The sequence below is a fragment of the Astatotilapia calliptera genome, chromosome 6 (genome assembly GCF_900246225.1).
Source record: "Astatotilapia calliptera chromosome 6, fAstCal1.2, whole genome shotgun sequence".
Classification (NCBI taxonomy): domain Eukaryota; kingdom Metazoa; phylum Chordata; class Actinopteri; order Cichliformes; family Cichlidae; genus Astatotilapia; species Astatotilapia calliptera.
In genome coordinates, this window is record NC_039307.1 from 34,387,902 (window position 1) to 34,409,908 (window position 22,007).

General features: G+C 39.3%; 1 protein-coding gene across 3 annotated transcripts in view; it reads right to left on the reverse strand.

Moving 5' to 3' along the window:
• The window catches only part of LOC113024650 (protein phosphatase 1 regulatory subunit 29-like), a 310,310-nt gene that overhangs the window by 63,959 nt on the left and 224,344 nt on the right, over positions 1–22,007 (reverse strand). For all 3 annotated transcript variants that reach the window (XM_026171870.1, XM_026171872.1, XM_026171871.1), the window contains one exon: positions 4,610–4,658. The gene's annotated coding sequence lies outside the window, so the exon portion shown is untranslated. The remainder of the gene's footprint in view (positions 1–4,609; positions 4,659–22,007) is intronic.

Consider the following 22,007-nt stretch of genomic DNA (forward strand, 5'->3'; position numbering starts at 1 on the left):
CCTTCCTCTATCGGTCTTTCTGTCTCTCTTTCGCTGTTCCTTTAAAATTCACATTCCCATATTTTTATTTTTATTTGTTCTTCATCCTCTCACTCTCTATTTCTGTAATTAACCAAAACACAGCGGACTTCTCATAGCTCTAAATTAAAAGTGCATAAATGTGCATGTGTTTTTCATTATGTGATGCAATGTACTCACCTGATTACTGACTTAACAGATTTAGTGTTTTTTTTGTCTTTAGAAGTTTCAAAACATGTGTTAGATGTATCCACCCACACACACACACGCACACGAATATCTTGCAGTCCTTTTTATATGTTTACTTTTAACCACTTTTTAAAAGATATCAATCACACACAAGCATGTACACACACACACTTAAAATGACTGGTAGATCAACATTAGTGAACGACTACCGAGCTACCTCTCAGCCTAACAGTACCCCAAACTCACCTTTGAGTGAGTTCGTAGGTGAGTTCACCTATGAGTTTGGGGTCGTTAAGATTCACTCGTCTGAGATTTTTACTAGATGCGCCTAAGTCAATCCTACATCAACTCCTTCTTGAGTTCACAAGACTTTAAGAAGACTTTCAGAAAACTTGACCCCTGACCTTTCAGGTCGAGATCACGGAGATCCGAACTTGTCTTTTTTGGTAGATAAACCTGTTGTATCAATTCCTACATCCTACATCGCTCCATTTTCAAGTTACCAAGTAATTCATTCACAAACTTCGGTTTCCATGCTGCCCATTCGACTGCCCACGCACCACCTGGTATTGTCGGAAAGCCAATACCCCTTCATCCTTTTACAGCTGAGGCATGAAAACTTTTTGAAAGCCTAACTGCTATTAGCAAGAATGAGCAAGACTTGGTAGAAACAAAAGTCCTGCCTGCCCTGGTATATACCATGTTTGTTGCCAACTCAGACAGCTCCTTCGAAATAATATGTATATTAAAACCAGATCAAACTGTGAGCATAAGCCAAATGGCAATGAATCATTTTATAATCATTTAATAGTATAAATGAAATGATATAATATGAATGGTAGTATCAAAACAACTGTATTTCCTGACCCTTTTGTTCACGAACAATGGTTTTGAAACTTTAAGTACCCGAGGCACGCTGAAAGGTAGGTCAAAACTTCAAGGCACATCTCTTTTCATATTTGTACAAACTAACCTCTGTGTCTGTGTCTAACATGTCGTGCTTTCGGATTGCGTATGTTGATTGTACTGTCAGATAACCTAGCACTGCAACTGCAATTTTTTAAAAGAGCCACTATTTTGAGTTTCCCTCTGCTTTGCAATAAACCTTACCAGTATATAATTCGCCTTATCAGACATCTTCACGCCATCTGACAAGCAGGCTTGTTGCTTCTGGTTCAGATCCAGGCTCTTTTGAAGTGTCTCTCAGAAGGGATGTTTGGTTTCCAAGTGCCTCTTCAGCTTGTTTGGTACTAGGATGGCATTAGCCAACTTCTTCTGACAGATGATGCGTGTGGATAAGGGCCAGCAGAAGTCAGCAAAACAGGTAGGTTTTGTGAGAGTGTCTCGCAGTTTTTAGTGGCCGGAATTATGCTCTAATAATTTACTCCATGGCATGGGGACTTGATGGGCAGACCCAGGACACACTGGAGAGATAATATCTCTCTGCTGGCCTGGGAACGCCTTGGTGTTCCCCAAGACAAGCTGGAGGAGGTGGCTGGGGGTTAGGCTGCTGCCCCCATGCCCCGGGGAAGAAGAAGAAGATGGATGGATGGGCAATTTACTCGATGTGGCAGTTGAGCAAACAGACTGAAGACAGATTTTTTAAGGCTGTTTTAAAGGCATAGAACTCACCTCTGTATTGGGGAATGTGGAAAAATATATAAAATGTATTCATAACTTTTTAGTGAATTATAATGCAGGGTTGAAACAAAATCTACACCAGCATGCTTCTTCATACTATTTGGGAACCACTGCTCTCAGCTAACGTTAGATCTTAATCATCTGTTTTAATTTTATAACATCCAATTGGTCACAACTGGTTCATGGTGGAAAGCCTCCCTACCTTTGCGGTCCTTTTCAGTGTGACTGTTGTTTCAAGCTTGCCCTAATTAGTGCATGGTACACCAATCACCGTGGATCAATGGTACTTTCCTCCTACTGGAAGTGACACACTGGTGAAATCTCCACGTATCTGTCAGTGGGAAATGTGACACAACAGAAGACGTGCCACCCCTCATGACAAATGCTGTCATTGCTTCAAATGGAAAGAAATCAACGTATAAAGAAATCAAGAGATCAACATATAAAGCAGCTCATTCCAAAATGCTACACATCTATTACTGGCAGGGCAGAGGGTCATTACACCTAATTTGCATGGCAGCTTTTGACATTTAAAGTGGAAATCTGTGTGATTCCTGCTTCTTTCAGTTTGGCAGCTTTGTGCCAACTCCCCAAGGATCACTTGTCCGTCAAATATTTTGTCCTTTCATGCCTTGTCTTTTTAACTCACTTTTCTCTGCAAGAACTTTTCTCTGCTTTAGCGGCTGTCATATCCATGAACCCTTTTTCTTTGTCTATGATTGTGTAGGTGTCATTCAGTCCACTGCTTTCACTGCTTTGTACTGTACCAAATCTGAAAGAAACCACTCGGTATTTGCTATGATATTGTACCATGAACTCAATATCTAAATATTTAATATCCATTAGTGGATAATGTCTGAGGACCAAGTTCACTAGGTATTAAATATCACATTTAACACCAAACAAGACCTGCGATTTTGAACATGTTCTGACCCAGTCAATTATCCATCATAATATTGTATGCGTTCTAATACATATTCATACCAGATTCATCAGTTACCAAGCAGGCATTCATTTTCTTCATATTTTATGGCAACGGATGCCCAGTTGTCATAAAATAGCATAACACCCCCTTCAGGCCAGTTTGCTTGGTTTCCCAGGTTAAGCGTCTTGGGTTACTATAGTGTTCCACAGTACACAGGATGTTTAAGTGTGGTGTCTATGGTTTCTGAGCAAGCAGGCATGATGACTTCAGGTTGAAAAATTACTTTCCCTGCCTCCCTATTTGCTTTACACTCGATGGGAGGTGGTATGAGATATATGTTTTGGACTTTGCTTCAGTCCATTTCAAATGAACTTTGGTCCAGAGAAGATGGAGGCATTTCCGTTCACATGTGACTTTCTGATTTCCATAGCAGAATCCTGTTTTAACGCAGCGTTGCTCAGGGACTCAAAGACTAGAAGCATCCAATATTGATTTCTGTCCCTTGCGCACAGAGATTTCTCCAGATTCCCAGAATCTTTTGATGATATTTTGTACTGAAGATGATGAAATTATATAAAAGTCTTCCTAATTCTTATGTTGACAAACTTTATTCAGAAAGAGGTTCATCAGTTTTTTGCAAACTGATAAACCTCTGCCCATCATGTGCACCCCCTCCTTTATACTGTACATGCATGCAAACAGTAAAGTGTATGTTTTGTAGATATCCTACAACTGGAATAAATATTTCATAATTGTTTAAATGTGTCCCACAAGTGTACTGAAAGGGCATAAATACTGTTTATATTGCAGGAAGCTCAAGCAGTGCAAGATTTCTGAATGCTAATCTTGTAATTAGAGAATGCAACGTCCTAACGTTCCAGATTGATCTTGTTATAAGTGAGGAGGCTCACTTATCACACTCCAACCTAGAAGCTGAAGAAAAGACTTGTGTTTGTTTTCAGCACTGACTGAGGTCTGGCATCAGTGAAGCGTGCAGAATCTGTGACATTTGCACAACATAGACAGTTATTTAGGGATTTAGTTTAGGGCAAGTCAGAGCTTTAAAATAAAATAAAGTAAAACATGTGCTGCCAGTTGACATTAATATTACAGTTTACATTGTAGACAAGAGAATACCACTAAGAGCTAAAGGGAGAATCAACTGGCCACACCCACAGTAAATGTATAATGTTAGGTTCTACACATAAAATCCAAGGCTTAGCAATGTCTGTATATGGGACAGTGTCTGTAGAAGGGAACTGAGGGTGATTAGTTCTTTATTTTTAAGTTGCCATGTTTTCACAGTTTTAGTTGGATATATATTCAAAAACTATTTTCTTAGAAAATGTCCTTTTTCTAAAGAAGATTAGTGTTTTGCAGGTGTGATGAGTTTATACCTCTGCCTTAAACGTGTACTGTGCGTAAACAAAACTATCCAACAGAAACAGCATTTACATGAACAAGGAAACATGTTCAAATATGAAAAATGTTGGAAACCTGCGCTGCCTGTAAGCACATTAATAATATCATCAGACAGACAGAATGACCACCCTCAGAGCAAGCAGCAGCCCTGTAGTTTTGGTGAAGGGCATGCTGACAGAGATAAACACTCTGGCTACGTAGTGACCTGACCTGCAAGCAAGCAGAATGGTCACTTCACCCATATGAATAAACTTCTCTCTGTACCAGTTAATGTGCACCACAGAAGCATAATGTCACCCCTGAAGCCATGCAATGTATCTCTTAAGCTGGACAAGTCCTTGAGTGTGTGTAGGTGTGTGTGTCACCTTCATGCACAGTCTATGTTGCAGAGCACAAGACAATGGGAATAATTACCTCAAATTTGATGTTCTCAGATCATGTGCCAGTTGTCAGCAATGAAAGCCTGCAATAAACAGAAAGGACAAAAAAACAGAAGCTGAATCAACCATCAGTGTCATCCGCATAAGAAGGGGCAGGTCCCTGCCTGCCACACAACAGAGACTGGGATAATTAGAAGAGCGGGTTACTGATTGGTGCATTTGTCTACATCAAAGAGAGCTAAGTACCAAATGAAGCAGCTGGGCAGGCTTTACATGGAGGAACAAAACAGACACAATAATGGAGATATTGCATGAAATAAAAATGGTGACGAGCAAATAACCTCATATCAGATTCAGCTCACATGTGAATTGGCAGCTTAATCGTGGTCTGTGTCACTTTGCAAAACACCACAATGTTTATCATCGGGTGCATGTCTGTATATGCTTCAAAACTTGAGAGGGCTCGTGTGGAAAAGTGGTTACAAAATGGCAATGTTCCATGAAGAATAGTGGTCAGTCTGGGAAGCATCCTGGGAAGCTGTGAGAAGAAGGGTGTCTGTAATTTTGACTTGTTACTTTCCTAAACAAGCACCATCTGACTGCTCAGTGTGAGGCTGCTGCAGCAATGAGCAGCTCCCTGGTGGGAATCAATGTAATGGGAACAGCGTGACACGGTGCACGAGGAGAAAAAAAACTGTACATGATTTGGGATAAGGGTGACGTAAGTAGAAGATAGTTCTTTAAGAATAATGCAGAATTTGCTCTTTGAGATGTTGGTTGCAAAGCGTAAAATGGACCTAATGCTGTGACATCAGGTTGGCTGCCCAGACTGCTGATTCAAAGACAAGGGACCTAATATGAAATAGTTTTAGTTTAGTGTTTTCAGGACCATCTTTTAAAAAAAAAAATCAATTTCCTTCTTTTTTCCCCCTCCTAGAATCTGATCCTTTCTTCTGTTTATATAGTGTTATCAGTCCAAAACTATCAGATAAAACTGTAAGCAACTCGAGGGCAGAAAAAGAGAAAGAGTTAAGAAAATTGAGCCAACCTGAAAGTGGCAAATACTGCATTATCTCTAGGTGCCACCTAAGTCTGCTTCCAGATGGAAGTCCAATCCACATAAACAAACTACAGTGTTAAAATGGCAAAATTTGCATGATTAGAAAGCATGTTTAGAGCCTGCTACAACGACCCAAACAGTTGTTGAAGATTGATTTGGACATCAAGGTGGCTACGTCCACGTTTTACACTGTCTACAAACAGACCCAAGGATCCATTCGCACTGACTTTTAGGTTGGGGGAGGGCTAAACTGTTAGAGTTCACAGTTAGAAGCAAGGCTTACATACTGTAGTTTATGAACTGCCCATGTTAAAAAGCCTGATGGTCACTGTCCTCTTTAGAGCAAACCACTGAATAGTCTTACACTTTTCCTGACGCTGTCTTAAATAAACCTGGGGCCCAGAGAAAAACCAAGTGTTTTTATTTTTGTTATGCCTCTGCTCCAACTTATCTAAAACATGTTGCATGGATTACATTCAGAAATATTTCTAAAAACATCTTTAAGCTATTCTCTGTGAAACAAGGCTTATCTTTGTATAAATTACGTGATATCCAAATCAATGCACTCAATTTGAAAGCACCCCAACCTCTCAAATCACATTGTTTTAATTCTATACAAGCCTGTGCAGTTTTTTTTCTTCCTTCTTTATTAGTTCTTTGGTTAAAATAATTCATGGTTAAACTGCTCTTTCACAATTCTATTACATATACTCAAGCTGAATGAAAAATGCAAAAGGTTTATGGGAAAAATATCCCATAACCAAAGCTATACATACTAAAGGTGCTGATCGTACAAAAGAATATACCCAGAACAAAACATCCACTAACTTCCTACCAGAGTTACTGTATATCAAATATTTGACCTGAATATCAGATAAATATATTTTAGTTTCCTGTGTTTATTTGCTTTTGTTCCAAATGTGGACATATTCGCTCAGTTTTTTTTTAAGGTGTTCTGTTTCAGTGAGGGATGCTGGGAGTGGATGAGTCCATACTGGAATCACTGATCAGCCATCAATCAGACATCTGTCAGGTTATCCATCAACTAAACAGAGGGGAAGTCAATGCTGAGTTCATTTGTCTTCACTGGACTTGTAGGTGAAGTCAACATGACATCAATTTGAAGAGGCATGAGATGAATGAAGGTGAATGGAGCCACACACACACACACACACACACACACACACACCATCTTATTATCCAGACCTAACAACTGTAATACCTGCTGTAGTGGTGCCTATATTGGCAAGTAATCTGTAACAATTACTGTCATCGCATTTCGACCTTGATAAAGATATTTGTGTCACAACGCTGGTCAGTGAAGAATGTGAGACGTGTGTGTGTCTGGCTGTGCATGTGTACTGGGTACTTTTATCCCTAGAGGGGCAAAAGTAAGTCTATTTAGACTTGAGTTGTGACGACATCTTTAAATTGCTGTTTGAGATGTGTGACTTGATTTTAGAGAAAAGGATGATGTTACATTGATACACTGGTGATACACTGGTGCATTGATCACAGTGTGATGAACTGGTGATCTATCTGTGGTGTACCCGATCTTTTCCCAAAACCAGATGGGATGTGCTCCAGATCCACTGCGACCCTGAATTGGGTAAGTGGTTGAGAAATTTGATAGACACATGAATAAAATTTGGTTAAGCTTAGCAACTGTCTGAATGTCATCAGCAGTGTTGGGCAAGTTACTTTGAAAAAGTAATTAATTATAGTTACTAGTTACTTCTTCAAAAAATTTACTGAGTTAGTAACTGAGTTACAATATTCTAAAAGTAATTAATTACTTGAAAAGTAACTATTGCGTTACTTTAAAAAAAAAACGTTTAACCCTCTGGGGTCCAGGGTATAATTGGCCATTTTTAACTACTTTTGATTTTCACTCCACATTTCACCTTTGAAAACAGTTTATTTGCCTTGTTTGGTATCATCGTTTTCAGCACAGCCTCACGTGTCTGAATTTACAGTTATGTTTTCATTTTGACACACTGTATTAACACAATTGATCTAAAATCAGACAAAAAACATAAAATCAGAGTAGAAAAAGTTTTTACTGTAACAACCACAAACATGTTTAATGAATCATATTTCATAACTTTAAATGCAAATATAAATTGTCAATTTTAAAACCATATGCACAAGTTTTGCAAACAGAAATAATTATTTGCATCCATTATCCTTTTACCTTGATTTTTTAAATAACCATTGCAAACTATTTACAGAACAATCAGCTGTTCTGCATTCAATAAGATGCCAAACAAATTATTTGTGCCACTCCAAAAAAATAATTTCTGTCCACTATAAAGGAGAACATCACAGCCTGATACCTGCAGGTCTGACAGCAGCAGGTGTATCACTCCTGTTTCTACCTGGAGACAGCAGTCGCCTCATTGTTATGACACACAACACAAAACTATCCACAACACTACACACTAACTACACAAGACAACACATTAACTACACGCTCCAAACATGCTAAACGTCACAAATCTCTCACATCTCAAAACTTGCTTTCTCTCTCTCTCTCTCTCCGTCACTCCTAAAACTTCCCCTGTTTGTTTTTTTTGTTTTGTTTTGTTTGTTTGTTCTTTGCTCATAAGCAGAGCGTGCTCGCTGCGCTGTCCTTAAACAGTAAACGTGACGAAACCATTGAGGAAAAAATGCCGCGTATATATTGTTTATCATGACTTTTTTTGGGGGTTTTTTTTTTGCCTGTCCCGTTTGGCTCTTTTGCCATCAGAATCATTGTCTAAAGGCGAAGAAAGATGCCCAACGGATTTACTTTACAAAATTAACCATCCCAGCCTTGCCGTAATGGTCCATTTGATTCACCTTTTATTGTTTATTTTATTTTCACTTGCTGAATACGGGACAGACATGACTCTGGTTTTACGTGGCCTATCAACACAATTTATAAACCTTGTTGCTTTGTCTTTAAGTGGTCATGTGATTGGCTTACCACAACTACTTTATTCTTCCTCAGTCAAACAGCAGCACTCATGCGATTGTTTTGCCCCCTTAGCTCCAGGTGTTGTGCTAGACAGTGATCGTGATTACCGTCCGCGGGAGCGCGCAGCTGCTTAAAGCTGTAGCGTCCAGATTACTTACAGCTACTTCTGTGCAACTGATATAAAGTGCGGTAAGATGAACACAGCTTCAACTGTCTGTTTGTTGAAAAATAGTAATGGACCGCATTTTCTTGTTAGTAACTGTAACGGCGTTGTAACGATAGGAATAGAAATTAGTTAGATTACTCGTTACTGAAAAAAGTAACGCCGTTAGTAATGCTGTTACTTGTAACGCCGTTATTCCCATCACAGTATTGAAGATTACATGAAAAATACCAATGTTACTGATGTTTATTTTCTTTATTTTCTACCCTCCGACTCTATGAAAGAAGCTTTCAACATCAGCGGTACACAGATAAGTATCCTGAGCCTGGTCTCATGTGTTAGTTAAATAAAGTGTTTCTCCAGCCTAAAGGAGGCAGTTATTTGAGGGAGACATGACAGATTCCAGACCTGAAAACCCCTCAAAATGAGTACTTTGATGTGATGTGAATGTTGTTTAAGGAGTGGACATGCTGCAAATAGACAATAGGAGTTTAGTCCTCACCTCTTTACAGAGACTCTCTAAATCCTTTAGGTTTCTTGGCTGCCATTTGGCAACTCAAAGCTTCAGCTCCATTCACAGATTTTCTACAGGATTTGGGGTGGACATTTGCTAAGCTACTCCATGACCTTCATCTGCTTCTTCTTCAGGCATTTCTTTGTTGCCTTGGCATTATGTTTTAGGTCATTGTCAGGCTGGAAGACCCATTCATGATCCATCTTCATTCTTCTGGCTGAGGGACGGAGGCTCTGGTCCTCAGATTTTGTGGTACATTGACTCCTCAATGTAATGAGGTACCCCAGAGCAAAAAAACAAACAAAAAAAACACAGCATAAAGAAAAATGTTTCCACTTTGGGGGTTTTTTCTTCAGGTCATTTTCAACATTTCTCTTCCTCCAAACACGGCAGTCATTGATGCCAGGGTGGAAGCTAAAAGACAGGACAGTGGTTTCATCCAACCACAGCAATTTCTCCCAAACCTTCCCTGAATCTTTTAGATTTTTACTGGCAAACTTAAGACAGGCCTGCACATGTGCCTTAATGAACAGGGGGACTTTGCACTGCAATATGTCAGTCTATAACAACATCATGTGTTACCAATGGTGTTCTTGGTAACTGTCTTCAGATCATTAACAAACTCATTTTGTGTAGTTTTGAGCTAATCCAGCACCTTTCTCATGATCATTGTCACCCCTTGAGACAAGGTTTTGCATTGAGTTCCAGCATGAAGGCTATTGATGGTCATTTTATATTGCTTCCACCTACAAATAGCATTTGTCACCTTCTGACTAAGCTTCTTGTTGATGGTCTTGTAGCCCATTGTGGAAGTCTCTAACACTGATTTCCTTTAACAGTTTGCTAAATAAATGCTTCTAAACTGATTTGCATGTATTTGAGTGATATACCCTGGGTATAATGTATTTTTTCTGGATTTTTGCTTGATTTCTCAATTATAATGAAGGTACCCTAAACATTAGAGACCATTGGTTTCTTTGTACAAATTCAGCAGGGGAGCAAGTATTCCCTTTACTGTATACAGTCATAGTAAATATAAACCATGTGTGTATCTGCTGGTGCATGTTTGCAGTCTATGTTGTTGCAGGAGGTCATTCTCTAACCTTGTAGGTAGGCATGTTACACACAAAAAAGTATATCTATAAGGGTTTTTTTCTCGAGAGGAATCGGAAGAGAAAAAACTGCCATAAAGCAGAAGTTGTTCCACAATGAATTCACCTAAAGAACTGCCAGCAGTTTCTCATGGGAGCAATATAAAACCACACAGAGCCCCCTTGAAACATTCACACACTTGCAGTCTGTTGTAGCTAACCTCTGTGTTGGAGAGATGTACACAACAAAATGTTGCACTACTATTCCCAAGTAGCTTTCTGCTGAAAGGAGACACAAAGATCATTTTCTCAGCAGGAGGGAAAACAAGTGAAGTAGTCAGACTTCTTGAGTGGCTCATCCTAGGCAATGCTTTAGATCATATCCTGTTATCCACAGTCCAACAGACACCCTGTTACTTCTTTCACACACACCACCTCTCAAGGTATTTCAGCAATCGAGTGTTTTCAAGAGCAATCATACCATCTGAGACAGCAGACAAAACACACACCTCCAACTCTCTAAATGGGTTCTAGTGGAGTTAGCTAAGAGACTTCTGGGTTTTTGTTGCTGCTGTTATCCAAAAGGACAACTGCGGGATCTTTGCTGAGTTTGTTTTCTGAAATAAGGAGATAAAAAGAAAACAGTGAGGAGAATGTAAAATGGTTTTTCAGTCAACACAAACAGTCCAAGCTGAACTGCAGAAAAGAGAGAAACATCTGAGGGATGTATTACGAACGAAGTTTGACAAAGCCACGCGTTCTTTTTTTAGCTGGCTTGAGAAACCCTAAAACCAGTCAGAGAAAACAGCTATGATAATAGCAGTTACCAACTTTCTTCATTAAGCCCAGCTTTCCGCTTCAGGTTCTGTGCACGCTCATATAAAAAATGAGCGTGCACAGGAAATTAATGCAGCAGAAAATCATGAATCTGTTGATTTAGAATACAGAGTGATGAAATAAATGTTTTAAACTGTGTTAATTCATCTAATGCTGCTGTGTATTTCTAACATGATATTAGAGCTCTGAAACTTTAAATTTGACACATTAACGTTACTGTCCTGCATAATAAACGAGACATGAAAGTCACTTTAGTTCAAGCTCAAAGTGAAATTAATTTTATTGATTCCGTCTGCATTCTTAGCGGTAAATAAACTGATCGGTTTTATAATCTGGAGATGCACTTCCAACATTGTAGAAGAGACTTAGCAGCAGAAAAGAATGACCTATATCAGTATTTATACATTTTCTCCATCACGCAATTAATATGTATACTAGGACAACACAATGGAAAGTATGAACTGCCAATCATTTGAGGCTTGTTGCATGTTTGCCAAATGTTGGTCAAATGTAGATCAAATGTATTAACCCACCATTACCCTTAGGACATGCTGTAAATACAAGAATTAGGGAAAATGTGGAATTTCAACCCAATTTGAAACTCAAAGCCAGAACATAAGCTGCTCCTTAACCAGGTTATGTGTTCAGCATAAGGTACGTCTGAGAGTTAGACAGGTAAAATGAGACCCGCTTTTGTGTTTTATAGTACACCCTTCAATTCAATTTAATCCAGTTCAGTTCAATTGTATTTTATTTATACAGTGCCAAATAACAACAGTTGCCACAAGGCACTTTGTTTGTGGGGTCACGACCCTACAGTATTACAGCAAAAACACAGAAAACCCCGACAATCATATGAGACAAGTGGGAAGGAAAACCTAGGGTGAGGGGAGGAAGACAGGACAAAGACATGCTGTGGATGATAGCCTGATATTAATAAGTAAGTAAGTAAGTAAAATTTATTTATATAGCACTTTTTTAAGACAAAACGCTGTTACAAAGTGCTTCACAAGAAAACATGTCAAACAAACAATATAGCAACATAAAGAAAGTATAAAAGCATATCAAACAAGCAATAGTACAATATAAATATAAAATAAAACAACATGTTACGCATTAACATTTCCCAAATGCCTGTCTAAACAGATGAGTTTTAAGCTGTTTTTTGAAAGAAGCCACCGTGTCGATGGTGCGTAGTGGGGGGGGTAAACCGTTCCACAGTATAGGAGCCAGGGTTTGAAATGCGTGATCCCCCTTTGTTTTCAGACGAGTCCGTGGGATAGATAGACGACCGCTATCAGTGGATCTAAGAGTTCGCTTTGGAGAATAGGGCTGGAGAAGCTCCGAGATATAGATGGGGGCCCCACCTTGTAGAGACATAAACGTAAAGGTGAGGATTTTAAACTTATATCTATACTCAACCGGAAGCCAATGCAGGGATTTTAGTATAGGAGTGATATGGGAAAATTTATTGCTATGGGTCAAAGGCCTTGCTGCAGCATTCTGAACCGCTTGGAGCCGATTTAGTGAGGCCTTAGAAACGCAGGAAAAGAGTGCATTACAATAATCCAGCCGGGAGGAGATAAAGGCGTGGACAAGCATCTCCAGTTCGGTTGTGGAGACAATAGTCCTGAGTTTGGCAATATTTCTTAAGTGAAAAAAGCAAGAGCGGGTCACGGATTTAACATGGACATCAAAGGACAAAGATTGGTCGAAAATTATCCCAAGATTCCGGGCAGTGGCTTTTATCGACGATGAAAAAGCACCCAGATGTTGACTAATCTGTGGCTTGATATTCTCCGGGGCTAGGATTAAGCACTCGGTCTTGTCTGCGTTCAACTGCAGAAAATTGTTTGTCATCCAAAGATTGATTTCCTTAAGACAGTCCATAAGAGTGGATAGCTTGTCTAATTCCCAAGATTTAAAAGAAATGTATAATTGGATGTCGTCCGCATATAAATGATAGGAAATATTTTTGAAACCGCTAATGATCCGGCCTAAGGGAAGAATATATAGTGAAAATAATAGGGGGCTTAGAACCGAACCTTGTGGAACTCCACATAGAAGCTTAGCCACGTCTGATTGGAAGTTTCCCACTGAAACTAAAAGCGTCCTATCTTCCAGAAATGAGGTGAACCACTTTAGAACAGATCCTGATATCCCTACCGTGCAGTTATAATAACTAATAATGAACTGTAATAAAGTTCAAAAAGCAACACCTGGGAGTTGCAGTACCTATGATAATAAAGAAGAGTTGAATAAAGTTTAGGGAGGTAAATGTGTTTTTTTCTTTAACTCTATATACATGTGCATCGGAGAGCTGTCACGTTGTGTCGCATTATATTTTACAGGTTTACATAAGATATTTACACAGAAGGCACTTCTATCAAATGCCTTTCCAAAGCAAACTGGCCTTTAAAAGTCATTTTAACTTTAAATTCCATCTTGTTTTAACTCTGCTGTTTCCAGTTTATTAGTGGGTGGTGATATCTGGACCTTGAATGGACACCGCGCCCACATTTGTTTGTGCTGTCAACAGATGTTGATGCAGACTTATGATCTAAGTCTTTAACTCCTTAAGTGAAACATTTGCTAATTAATAGTTTAGCAAATATATTCATAAATGGATTATGAATGCTGTTTAAATAGAGATTTATAGATTGGCTTATTGAAGTTTCTTAAAATTTACTTTTAAAATATGGCAAAAGAAATGGCTGTGACTGCAATATCATTGATTTACTAAATCAAGTTACACACAGCTCATTTCAAATCACAACGAGGTCCTCATAGTTAAACGGTAATATCTGTCCTTGCCGTTTTCTTTCACACATGTGCCAGGGAATGCATTTCATGATTTTTAATCTACCATCTGTGTGGGTAAGTTTAGCTTGGAGACTAATATCCATCATCACTACAAACAGGAAAATAATGCCACTATTACGGGACCACGAAAATGTAAATACTGAAAGCATATTGCAAAGTAATGTGAACTAAAAAAAAATGGTATCTGGAGTACTTCCTCAGCTGAAACAAAAGAGAAAAAATGTAAATATATACAAAGAGTGAATTTTCCAGGGAGCACACAAAAAAACATTATTGCAAGCAAAACCAATGATAATGCTTGTTGCAGCAGCACAAACATAACATTGGTTGGAGGACGGTGAATTAAAAAAAGACCAGGGTGGCTTAAGTATGGTTAACTATACTGGTCAGACATTTTAAAGTAACATATTTCGTTATATGAAGTGTGATCAAAGCATTCTGAGAAAAGGTTTATAGAAATCAAAAGCCAGGCCTGACTTAAAGTTGGCCGACGTCAACTTCAGCTATTTTTGATTTCTCACTAGAACTCCAGTTTTGTACGGTTGCACTTGTGCCGCTACGATTGGCAGTAGATGTGCTCCAATCTGTCAATACTTCACCTTGATTTTTATTTTTGGAATGTAGGCAAAGTTGCAGACAGCCAAATCTGATAAATGATCCAGGTGGTGAGCAAAGATTATGTTGGTATTGCCAAAAAAAACCTGGCCAAACTGGCACAAGATAGCAAACAGACATGCACCAAATGTCCGGCTGCCTCCTCTGAATGTTTTCCCTCACCTCAGGATGTAAACTCTGCATTGACAGACTCGCCCTGTGGAGAAATTCAAGGTACTCACAGGGAAGAATGTATAAAAAGTGATAAACACACTCCCATTCTCACCTGATGTGATGCGTTCAGGCTTGGTAAAGTGTAAACGTTTCTACTGCAAACTCCTTAAAATTTCTAGGATGTGGATGTAATCCAGCTCTTATCAACGATGAGATCAGTGAGTCTGAAACAAAAGTACATGTATGCTGTCTGCATTTGAGGTTCATGGAGAACCTGCACAGAGCACAGTACATGCTCTTGGAATTAGATTTCCATGGAGCGATCTAAGACGAGTAGCACCTCTAGAAACTTGGTGCTGCTGTTTACTGAATGACACTAGCCACATTTAAATCAGGTAAGCTTGTACTCAAAACTAATCAGAATTAACATACATTTTATAAAATATAGATCCTCTATCAACATTCTCAAATCATTCAGTTTACAGCATGTTTGGTAAAACTGAGCCCTTAGAATACATTTTAAATAAGTGAAAGAAGTTTTGAGTCAACTATATAATACCTCCCACAGAGCCAAACATCAGACAGAAACACCACCAACTCCTGCTGTGCCAGATTCATAAGCTCCCAAACCCCCACTGAGCTAGGGGTTTGTTTCACCCTTCACCAAGGCACCAACACACACGTAAATGCACACGATTTGCATTCATTTACTTTCACAAACCTTCCACTGACATCATCTCACAACCTGAACCCAAGAAATACCATTAACAACTATCCAGTTCAGAAATGGCTTTTTAACTTGATGATTTGAAGACTTTCCTAAATGTCTTTGTTTAAAAAGGAGGCCTAAACCTGGCAACATATAGAGTAGTGAAGTTTTCCCCTTTTTTGAAGGCAGATAGTGTATGGGAATACTTTTTTTGCATGTAGATTAAAAAACAGAACAAAACAAAACAAGGTCTGCGAAAAGGAGCCTATTTGTTTACCTAAATCTTCCACATTATGTTCTGTTCTGTACAAGTCTGCTCAAAACTTCACGCAGTAATGTAACCCACTTTGCATTTGGCAGCGCCTCAAACATAACAGAAGTTCTGCTCCAGCTTAAAAGAAAGTAAATAACTGGAAAGTACAGAACATCTTTGGATATAATGGACGTGATAAGCAGCGGCTCACATTAATGAGATTTGTTCTTAGAGGTATTCGCTTTAGTCCATTAAAGGAGAAACACTGTCAAAACTAGACAACTGGAAAATACTCAAGTTAAGACAAAATGTTTTTGTCGCGTAGCAACAGCAGCTCACAAACAACTGGCCCTCGCTGCGTTTGTGTAGGCTAAAAACGGATTCACCTTGTGGAGCCAGAGAGTGAGACGTTTGTGACGAGTTGGCCACTTGGGTGGTGGTTGTGCTAACAAGAAGGCCTGACCTCACCATCCACTCCACCACCTCCCAATATAGAATAAATGTGAGTGGTAGACTGGAACAGCATGGAGTCCTCCCAAAGAGCAAGCAGAAAGCAGAAAAGCTGAGACAGGTACAGAGTGAGTAAGGGCGCAGAGAAACAGCAAGGTAATGACTGTAATTCAACTTCACCTCCTGGGTAAGTGAGTGAGAATGAAAGTTTAAAGCTTGAATCAATGAGAGCAGGCAAGAGGGGGAGACCACAGGAGAACGAGGAGACTGAAGCAATTCAAGGGTCAATGAAAGAAAGAAACGGGTGGTGGGGGGGGGACGAGAACGGAGTGGCTTTAAACGCAGAGATATGACAAGAGCGAAAAGGAAGGATTGAAGCTGCAGATCCAGGGAGCTACCAGGCAGAGTGATGGATGCAAGTGACTTTTTTTCCTCAAGGGTTTAGCTGTCTGTTTCGCATGTAATTCACCACCTCCAACAATGCGCACACACACAAGCTCTCATTCACCACTGTGATGATCACAGGCACACACACGAGCTCAGCACACAAACATTAATCACTGCTGCAGTCTAGAAGGGGATCCAGTGGTGTATTTCCCTCGGGGTAGCAGTTCTTCTACTGTTTCAGCTCAGCACCCTCACTGGGTAAATGTAGTTTCTCACCCTGAGACACAAAAGCCAACTGTCTGAGGGTTTGTTTGGATGGCTGTGTGTCTTTATATCACCGTGCTCTGCAAAAGTACTGTGAATTGGAAATGTTCCCACTACAGTGAGAAATACATCACACGATATTATGATCTGCTGAGATAATACAGGTTTATACTATATTTTTATTGCATTGTTTTAGAAAGACCTTGAAATGTATCATTTTAGCATATGTATTATCATTTAACATAGCTTAACAGCTTTAAAGCTGTAGCTGATCTGTTAACCAAATAGATGATTGAGGTATAAATTTAGAGAAATTAAATATTTGCTTCAAAGGAACCAGACTTTCTTGTATCTTTTTTAACAGTTTTCAAGCCAAGACAGGTGTTTATGCCACTTAACACCAACTTATGAATCACTCAAACATAAAAAATGCACTGAACTCGAGGGATGAACCAGTGTTGGATCTATACAAAACAACAACTTACCAAAGAACCAATTTCAAATCTTTGGGCACTTTGTTACTACAAGCCTGCCACAAACAGTTTTTAGTTGAATTCATGACAAATCCCAAAGATAAAACAGAGCAAAGGGCAATTAGCTAAAAATTCGGTTGTGCCATTTTTGTGCACTGCGTCTTGATTGGCAGTGGCTTCATTTTTCAGCACAACAACGATCCCAAACACAATGTCAGTGCAGTAGAAGCATACCAGGATAGAAAACACAGAATGGAACACTAGGATTGGTCTCCCTAGAGCCCAGATATCAACATTATTGAAGCACTGTGGTATTATCCTGACACAGAACAGAAGAAATGGCAGCCAAAATCCAAAGCAGAGTTCAGGCTGTGCTGAAGATCAAAGGTGGTCACACCAAATATTGCCTTTCAAGCTCATTAGACTTGTACAAACTCTGGTTTTGCCTTACATATTGCATTTCTTGTGTCTTGAACCAAAAAACAGCACAAACAACTACAGAATCAGAAACTGAATTTCACTTTCAGCACTTGTGGTCCTGTGACAGTACAGACTAGGAAGGAGAGTAGAATTTCCTACAAAGGTGAGATTTGCAGATTCTTATTTTAACACTGAAGACAATAAGAAGGCCCTGCTATGAAGGGTGTCTGTGAAAAATATGTAATATGCATGATTTCTGGGCTGATACGGAGGAGCAGTACACTCCTACATGCCTAATGTTCCTACAGAACATTAAAACCTGCCCTTCATTCCCTGCTTCATTCACAGGTAACAACCTCTGACACACAATGCTACAGAACACATTAGACAGCTCGGTCATTTTCAAATACTTACTACGCCTAAACTTGAAAGTTTGCAGCTGATCTCAGTACAGGAAAAGTTAACTCAAGATGTTCAGATGAGGCTAAAATGGGGTGACACACAGCGCAGGAATCTGTATAACCTGATGAGTAAAATGTTGTAGGATAATATTTAGTCATTAATTTTTAAATCAACAGTGCTTTGTGCTGTTGCATTTTGAGATTATTTCATATTCAATATTGAAGTTAACACAACAGGCCTATGTAGAAGAGGGATTTAGTAGATTTTTTTATTGTATTACCTTTATCTGGAAAGGAAAACATAATTATTATTATTATTAAACTTAGTTGAATTTTACAATTATTCTACCAAACTTACACCGACAACAGTGATCAATATTTTGCATTGCATTGCAATTGCATGACCCCACCCCTCACAGCCCAATGAACTTACTACTACATAACAATATGTTGCATATTCATCATTATTGATTTGTGCGTTGAAGAAGTCTGCCACAGTTATCCAACATCTGAATGATGTCTGAAAAATATTTTGTGTGCAAATCCAAAACCTGCAGATCAGCAAGCCTGACCCTTTAGAGCTTTTAAATGTTGCTACAGATTACAATTGATTTTCTTGTAGGAAAAACAAGATGTGTTTGTGGTTGGCATCTTAGATAAAAAGTCTGACATACACTTACACATGAAGCCAGTAATTACAATATACTGTAGAGAAACATATAGTGAACTTCGTGAAACTGGCCCTAAAATTGCACACTTTCTTCTTTTTATTTTTAATATTAGTAGTAGTAGCAGTAGTAGTAGTATTGCAAAACCACTCCAACACAGTCATCTTAGGTGGCTATACTCCTATACCTCCATGTATGAAGCATACAAACACAAAAACCGAGTGTATATATTTTCCCATTTGAAATTGTATTCATAAGGATGACTGTGGGTACTTAGTTTATCCTTGTTAATAATAATGTATACTTTATTTATCCGCATGGGGAAATTCCTCTCTGCATTTAACCCATTCACTCAGTGAAGCAGTGGGCAGCCATTGGGTGCCCGGGGAGCAGCGTGTAGGGACGGTACCTTGCTCAGGGGTGCCTCAGGGTAGCCATTCAGGGGAATCGAATCCCTGACCTTCCGATCATGAGGCCATCACTATACCTACTGAGCTATCCCTGCAATTATACGTGCATGTAACACGAAAAAAATAAATAAATAAACAATCAATTTTGCTTTCTTTTGTCTTCATATACACATCCAAGTTAAGGTACACGATGTAAAATTAATATACAGAATGTAAAAAGCTGTTTTTTAAAAAATTTTATGTTATGTATTTATCCATCGTCAGTGCCCCTCATTCTATTCAGGATTTTATGGGGGCTCGAGCATATAAGGGCAAAAGGCTGGGGACAGGTAACAAGCCTAACAGAGGTTAACAAAGAGAGAGACAATCATTCATGCTCCCATTAACACATATTGTCAATTTCACCAACCTCGCAAACATGTGTTTGGATAGTGGAATGACACCTGGGCAGCCAGAGAGACTGACACAGGGCAAAGAAGGTTCCTGACCAGTCAAGGATTTTAACCAGGAACCCTCTTGCCTTCGTATTCACTGAAGTTTTAATGTTAGATGTACAAATCACCACAGCTGACTTTCTATTTCTTGTGTGTTTCTTTCTGTGCCCAATAACTTGTGAATAAATGATGATTTGAAATAAATATTTAGCTAAGTTTCTATACCTATCAACTGGTAAAGATGGGAATGGAAATTAAGTTTGTGTGCGAGCTTAGAATACATACGCACATCTTGGCCACTGTGTGCACACTCTTTCAGTTATTACTATCCACAAAGTTTTATCCATCTGACCTTTGGAGTGGTTTGGGGAGACTTTTGAGCGTGATTGTCTCTGATTCTGTGAGCCTCAGTATCCACACAAAAAAACACACTTGTCTGTTCTTTGACAAGTAAATGGAACCCGCTCACTCTGTCTCAGCCACAAATAGACCATAAATTCTGTCACTTTCACATCTTCTCTGAACCCCGGTCCTAATAGTCTATCAGGATCTTCATCCTCTGTCTGTGTCACTGCTCGGTTTTTCTCCACACCTTTTCTCGACCGTCCTCTGCTCCCACTCTCTTGTACCAGATGGTGTCTCACCTTTGCAAGTTAGAGACTATTAAACTTCACTTCGCTCTTGTTCTTCTGTGTTTTTCACCTCTGTTACCCTTCTTCCTCAGTTTTTCACCTTGTCTTGTATTCTCTCCTTACCCATTAAACATCAACCCATACAACGGCAGCAGGTACGAACTGTCATGTACCATATGCTAGATTTTCAAACAGTTATGTGACTCCAGAAAATTGATCATTTCTCAAGTGTATTTCAAAAAGTAGCCAATTCTGATGTAGACCTTCACCATTCTGTAAATGTCAGAACTGTGAACGTTGAAGAAGTTCTGACAATCAGACCACTGCATTTGGTAACAAGTGCAGTGATATTGAAATAGTGCACAAAGAGTAAAATAATACTATTTTACCTCACAGCTAGATGCTGCTCCTGGTCAACCGTCTCTCTGAAATTATTTCTCTGCCTCCTCAAATGTGGCCCCAGCTCTGCCAACGAGAGCTCAAGCTGCCCCACTGAGATCCTGAAATATTTACAAATGTGGTTGTGATGCAGCTTCAACTCCTGGCTCAAACCATGACATTCTCCCAGCTGCTGCCTTCTCATGAAATGAATGAAATTCCCAAGAGAATCTCATTTCCTTCCTTTTCTTGTTTTGAAACACCGGGACAGTCTCAGCATTGCTTGATATCAACATTTTTTTTTCACAGTGCGTTCGTTGAGGACAACCTTTCAGCAAAAACGCAACTTGCTTGGTGTGTATATACATTCTGCGACATGTTCAGATCTGAAAAATTCTCAATTTTGTGTCCTTTTTTTCGCAAGCCAGTCTGATTTTCTACTAAAAGCGACATCTTTTTTATTTATTTATTTACACCATGCACATAAAACATTTAAGTGGCTTGTCAGTGAAAGCATGTTATGATTGAATATTAAATCTGTGAAGGTTCTCAGTCATCCAGGTCATCGTAGTCAAAGGAGCTTGCAAAGAAAAGCGTCTGGACTTCTTTAAGTTACTTGAAGACGTTTCACCTCTCATCCGAGAAGCTTCTTCATTTCTAAGGTCAAATGGTGGAGAGTCCCAGATATAAACCTAGTGGGAGTAAACCCCCACAGAGGGACAAAAGGACCCCCTGATGATCCTCTAATCGCCTGAGCCAAGGTGTGAAACTGGGTGTGGGTCTGGGAAGGGATCTCAAAACTGGATTATAGATGGCATCTATTATCCAGTTTTGAGATCCCTTCCCAGACGCCTTAACGCCCACTCACATCCTGGGCCATCTGATCTCAGGAATTCGCATGATAAGGTGGGGCCAGGTTTCACAATGAACTCACCCGAAACTCTGGCTGATTGGGACCCACACCCAGTTTCACACCTAGGCTCAGGCGATTAGAAGATCATCAGGGGGTCCTTTTGTCCCTCTGTGGGGGGATACTCCCACTAGGTTTAAATCTGGGACTCTCCACCATTTGACCTTAGAACTGAAGAAGCTTCTCAGATGAGAGGTGAAACGTCTTCAAGTAACTTAAAGAAGTCCAGACGCTTTTCTTTGCAAGCTCCTTTGACATTGAATATTAAACCTAATATGAAACATATAAGATATGAAAAATCACATATAAATACTGAGTCTTAAAGACTCAGTATTTATATGTTCATTCACTGTTTCACTAATTTGACATCGAAGTCCTTTGACTTGTCTAACCCCAACTAATCCTGCTTTCGTTTTTATTGTAGGTAA